Source organism: Chlorocebus sabaeus, chromosome 25 (genome assembly GCF_047675955.1).
Source record: "Chlorocebus sabaeus isolate Y175 chromosome 25, mChlSab1.0.hap1, whole genome shotgun sequence".
Lineage (NCBI taxonomy): Eukaryota > Metazoa > Chordata > Mammalia > Primates > Cercopithecidae > Chlorocebus > Chlorocebus sabaeus.
This window is the reverse complement of record NC_132928.1, coordinates 1942024-1948023: the sequence shown is the minus strand read 5'-3', so window position 1 is coordinate 1948023 and position 6000 is coordinate 1942024. Positions and strand designations below refer to the sequence as shown.

At 57.3% G+C, this 6000-nt stretch overlaps 1 pseudogene; it reads left to right on the top strand.

Moving 5' to 3' along the window:
- The first annotated feature begins 3776 nt into the window (after positions 1-3776).
- On the top strand, positions 3777-3896 carry LOC119619854 (5S ribosomal RNA; annotated as a pseudogene).
- The last annotated feature ends 2104 nt before the right edge of the window (positions 3897-6000 follow it).

Sequence of the window (6000 nt, the reverse complement as noted above, 5' to 3'; positions counted from 1 at the left end):
TTCTCTAAATCACACCTGGAATCAGCTTGAAGTTCTAAATACCTGGCAGGCACCCTCTTGTCTCTATTGGATTTGTGGGCCATGGGCCAACCAACAGTTACCAGCCAAATGGACAGGGGCTTGTGTACTCAGAACAATTAGGCCGTCTTTCTTTTTGCTTCCACTGCAACAAGAGGAAACCTTAGGGTATCCTGTCCATGACGAAATTAAAGGAAGAAACAAAGAAATGTAGACATAAAAAAGACATAAAATAGGAGATTAGAAAGACACAGATTGGCCACCTGAAAGAATAATTCAATACTGTGGGCCAGTTACCTGGGCACAAGATAGGTCATGGGGGTACCGCACCCCAATTTACATGCTTAACCGCATCATAAGTTTGCAAGCAGTTCTTGAAATTATCACTAATGAAATAGCAAATGCATTAGACTTATTGGCCCAACAGGCCACAAAATTTAGAAACACAATTTATCAAAATAGACTGGCTTTAGACTATCTCCTAGCCCAGGAAGGAGAAGTATGTGGAAAGTTTAATCTAACTAATTGCTGCCTAGAAATCGATGACAATAGAAAAGCTATTATCCAAATAATTGCAAGAATGAGAAAATTAGCCCATGTTCCAGTCCAGACCTGGAAAGGGTGGACTCCTGATTCCATCGTTGGAGGCTGGTTCACCTCTTCAGTGGATTCGAAACATTAACAGGAGTAGTTCCAGTCATACTAGGAGGTTGCTTGATACTTCCTTGTCTTTTACCCCTCCTTGTTAGGAGCATTAAATCAACTATAGAGGCAATTGTAGCTAAGCAGACTACCACTCAGCTAATGGCTCTGCGTAAATATCAGCCTGTGCCTAAAAAAGAAAAACTGTTCTTTCAAAAAGAATCAAGTAATAGTGATTCTTTCTATTAAAATCTTGTTTATAAAAAGCATTAAAGGGGAAAACTGAGGCAGAAATTTGAAAATAATGACAATAAGTACTACATTCATTCACTCCAAGAAAAGTAACTGACAAGGCTTTAAGAATGTCAGTGACCTAGTCTGAGAAGTAAAAGCCAAGGCCCAGCAGAATGTGGCAAGGCAAAGGTTAAAAAAAAAAAAAGGCCGGGCGCGGTGGCTCAAGCCTGTAATCCCAGCACTTTGGGAGGCCGAGACGGGCGGATCACGAGGTCAGGAGATCGAGACCATCCTGGCTAACACGGTGAAACCCCGTCTCTACTAAAAAATACAAAAAACTAGCTGGGCGTGGTGGCGGCGCCTGTAGTCCCAGCTACTCGGGAGGCTGAGGCAGGAGAATGGCGTAAACCCGGGAGGCGGAGCTTGCAGTGAGCTGAGATCCGGCCACTGCACTCCAGCCTGGGCGACAGAGCCAGACTCCGTCTCAAAAAAAAAAAAAAAAAAAAAAAAAAAAAAAAGAACAAGTTTTCCTCTGCCTAGCAGGCTCGCTTCAAAGACAGTTATAAGATAACGCTGTCCCTGAAGTCAAAACCAACGGGATAGGTCCCAGACACCCCTCCTCTGGAGCAAGCGTTGCGGGGGGGAAGGACAAATGTCTTTATTTAGACAGTTGTTTTTTCTTTCGAAGCAGTTACAAAGCCACAAGTTATGTCATCAGTTATGCTATAGATTACGTGACCTGTCAATATATGATTTACTGCCTTTGTTTTGCTCTTGTATGCTAGCCTTTATAAGCCAAACTCTGTTTTTGTTCAACGCTCAGCTTTTTGAATGGGGATCCACTGAACCAGTGTGTAGCTTAATATAAACATCCTCCTGTTTTCCCATATCAGTCTCTCTGGTCCTCAGTTTTCCACAGCAGAAATACCGGGTGCTGAAGGCTTTTTGGCTTCCTGCTCCCTCCCTGTTTACCCCTTTTATCGCCCTGCTTCCCAACCGCCCCCTAACTCTGCTCCCCTTTTTCTGCAGGCCTGCGCCCCCGCCGCAGCCCGGGACCTCCTCATGGGTGTCCACAATTGCAGCACCACTAGGTAGCAGCATCCCACCTCTTCCGCCTCGCCGCCGCCGCTGCAGCAGGAGCCTGGCTCGCTGCGCCCGGGAGCGGCGGGCCCGGCCGGACCCCAAAGACGCAGGGGCGGGCTCCCTGCAGTCCTGGGAGGTTCTTGCTCCCGGGACCCCCAGGCAATTCAATTCACTCATCGGCGCCGCCTCTACAGTCCAAGCTGGGGGAAGGGGCGGGCAGGGGCAGCGGGTCCCACAGATGCCAGCCAAGACCTCCGCTCCAGAATGCTGCTTTTCCCGGGGAAAGGACATTACCTTCGCCAGTCAGCAGGAAAACCGTAACTGTACACCTGGAATCCCATTGCCAACAACTTCGTGTAAACTCCAGTCCCAAGGACACGAGAGAGACCCAGGCCTCAGGCCCCATGGGCACTCTCAGCGTCGGGGCTCTCGCCAGACAGACCGGGAGAGTCTACAAATCTCGGGGCCCACTGCAACAAGTGGACAGGAAGGAGCAAACAAAAGAAAAACCCTACGAAACGCACCTCCAACGCAACCAACCAATCCAAGAAAAAACACTTCTCAGGGCTCCATTGGCCCACCCTGTTGGGCGGCCCTGCCACCCTGTTCTGGTCCAGCTCAAGCACCCTCCACCCTACCCCGGCCTGCTCAAAGGGGCCCTGTCTACTAGAGCAGAGCGCTCCCTCTCTAGGTCCCTCACCCTCTCTCTTTCTCTTCTTCCTTTCTCTCAGTCTCTCTCTCTCCCCCCCCCCCCCCCCCCAACCCTGTCTCTCTCTCTATGGCTTGAAGAGCGCTTTCTCTCCAAGGCTCTATCGCTTTCACTCTCTAGCTCCCTCACCCTCTTTCTTTCTCTTCTTCCCCCTCCACCTCTCCATCTCTCTCTCTCTCTCTCACCCCCCCCCCATGTCTCTCTATCGCTGTCTCTCTCTCCTTCCGTTTCTATCTCTCCATCCCTCTCGCTCTTGCTCTCCTTCAAGCTGTGTGTGTGTGGCCGTGCGCGTGCTCCCCTGTGTGAATGGGTGGTTTTGCTCATGGTGGTCGTGAGTTGTGTCTGGGTGTCCCTCAGCCGTTCTCTCCCAGGATCAGGCTGCCGGCTTTAGTGCCAGCGCGGGGCAAAGCAGAACCCACCTGGCCCCCTTGTTGCCCACAGGCTGGGTCCCCGTCGGGACAGGGGACGGGGGTGAAGGCGTTGTGAGAAAGAGCGCCCGTAGGACTGGGTTGGCTGATTGCCCTTGGGCAGCCCTGGAGGCTCTGGGTGGGTGGGGCAAGAGGGGGCCTTGCAGGAGGGGCGGCGAGGGATCCAAAACAATCCCTCAGTGCTAAGGCAGAGGACCGGAGGGGATACCAGGACCGTGGGCCCTGGGCCCTGGGCCCTGACGCCTCGGAGCACACCCCGTCCTGAGCCGGCCGGATGTGGTGGAAGCTCGGGAGCTCGGGAGCTGGGGGAAGGCCTGGAGCTTCGGCTGAAGGGAGGCCACCTCCAGAGCCCGAAGCCTGTGCAGGAGACAGAGGCCTCTGGCGCCCCCGCCCGGCAGCAGGGCGGCGCTGTGGCGGTCCCGCGCTTGGCCTGACCACCAGCGACTGCCGGAGGCTCTCGGAGGCCAGCTGAAGGCTCAGCGCTGCGGCAGACCATGCTCCGGCGTAGAAGGGGAGAGCGGCCAGTAGAGGGGGACAGCAGACTAGCCCGGCCGCTGGCGAGCAGCTCAGGGATTCTTGATCCGAGCCCTGTGGATCCGGGGTTGCCGGGATGTCTAGAGTCGGGCGCGCAAGACTGAGCGGAGCTCTTGGGGCTGCCAGGCGTCTATGGCCATACCACCCTGAACGCACCCGATCTCGTCTTATCTCTGGAAGCTAAGTAGGGTCAGGCCTGGTTAGTACTTAACTGGGAGACCGCCTGGAAATACCGGGTGCTGTAGGCTTTTTTGGCTTCCCGCTCCCTCCCTCTTTCCCCCTTTTATCCCGTTGCTTCCCAACCGCCCCCTGACTCTGCTCCTTCTTTTCCACCCGCCGGCGCCACCGCGGTACCCCGGGACCTCCTCATGGGACATCCGCCACTGCAGCACTGCCGGTTAGCAGCTTCCCACCCCTTCTGCCTGGCAGCCACCCCATCAGTAGTAGCCCAGTTCGCTGTGCGGGGCGGGGCGGGGCGGACCGGGGCCAACATCAAAGGCGCAGGGGCTGGGTTCCCTGCTGTCCCGGGTGTCTTCCCTCTCCCGGGACGCCCAGGAAATTCAATTCACTCATCTGGCGCCGCTGTCACCGTCCAAGCCGGGGGAAGGGGCGGGGAAGCGGGCCCCACAAGACACCAGACAAGACCTCCGCTCCAGAACGCATGGGCTGCTTTCCCCAGGGGAAGGACATTGCCTTCGCCAGCCACTAGGAAAACCGTCCCTGTGCACTCGGAATCCCTTTGCCACCAACTTCTATAAACTCCAGTCCCAAGGACAGGAGACAGACCCAGGCCTCGGCCCGGTGGGCATGCTCGGCGCCACAGCACTCGCCAGAGGGACCGGTGCACTCTACAAATCTCGGGGCCCACCGCCCCAAGAGGACAGGGAGGAACCAACAAAGGAAAAGCCCTACGAAACGGACCATCAAAGCAACCAATCCAACAAAAAATACGTCTCAGGGCTCCTTTGGGTCACTCCATTCGCCCTTCCACCCTGTTCTGGCCCAGCCCAAGCCCCCTCCACCCTACCCCGTCCTGCTTAAAGGGGCCCTGTCTACCGGAGCAGAATGCTCCCTCTCCAAGGCTCTAGGGCTCTCTAGGTCCCTCACCCTCTCTCTTCTTCTTCCCCCTCCACCTCGTGCTCTTTCTGTCGCCTGCTCTCTCTCTCTCTCTCTCCCCCTCTCTCCTGACTCACTGTCTCTCTATCACTGTCTCTCTCTCTTCCTCCGTTTCTATGTCTCCATCCCTCTCTCTTGCTCTCATTCAAGCTGTGTGTGTCTGTGTCTTTGTGTGTGGGTGGGTGGGTGTCTGTTTGCAGGACGGGCTGCGAGGGATCCAAAACAATCCCTCAGCGCTAAGGTGGAGGACCGCAGGGCCTGGGCACTGATGCCTTGTCCTGAGCGGCCAGATGTGGTGGAAGCTCGGGAGCTCGGGAGGCAGGGGAAGGCCTGGAGCGTTGGCGGAAGGGAGGCCGCCCGGAGAGTCCGAAGCCTGGGCAGGGGACGGAGGCCTCTGACGCCCCCGTTCGGCAGCAGGGCGGCGCCGTGGTGTTCGCGGGACTTGGCTGCCAGCTACTGCCGGAGGCTCTAGGAGGCCGACGGAAGGCGCAGCGCGGCGGCCCGGGGTGCTCAGGTGTAGTGGGGGAGAGCAGCCCATCCCGGGTGCGGGCGAGCGGCTCCGGGGTCCGCCATCCGAGCCCCGCGCCCCCGGGGTGGCGGGGACGCCTGGAGTCTGGCACGCGTGATTGGACCCAGTTCTTGGGGCGGCCAGGCGCCACTGTCAGGGTCTACGTCCATACCAACCTGAACGCGCCGGATCTCCTCTGATCTAGTGAAGCTAAGCAGGGTCGGCTGCCCGGGAATACCGGGTGCTGAAGGGATTTTGTCTGCTTGCTTCCTAACCGCCCTCTGACTCTTCCTAACCTTCCCCTTTTATCTGCTTGCTTCCTAACCGCCCTCTCTGCTCCCCCCTTTTCCGCCCTCCTGCGCCCCCGCAGCAGCCTGGGACCTAGGGGTCCCCCATTGCACCACCGTCAGGTAGCAGCATCCCACCTCTCCCGCCTCGCCGCAGCCCCAGCAGGAGCCCGGGTTGTGGCTGACCGGGGTCCGACCCTGAAGGCGGAGAGGCGGGTTCCCTGCTGTCCTGGGTGTCTTCCTGCTCCCGGGAGGCGCAAGCACTTCAATTCAATCATGCGGCGCCGCCGCCACTGTCCAAGCCCAGGGAAGGGGCCGGCAGGGGTAGCGGGTCCCGCAGACGCCAGCCAAGACCCCCGCTCCAGAACGCATGGGCTGCTTCCCCCTCGGGGAAGGTCATTGCCTTCATTAGCCACCAAAACAACCGTCCCTGTGCACCCA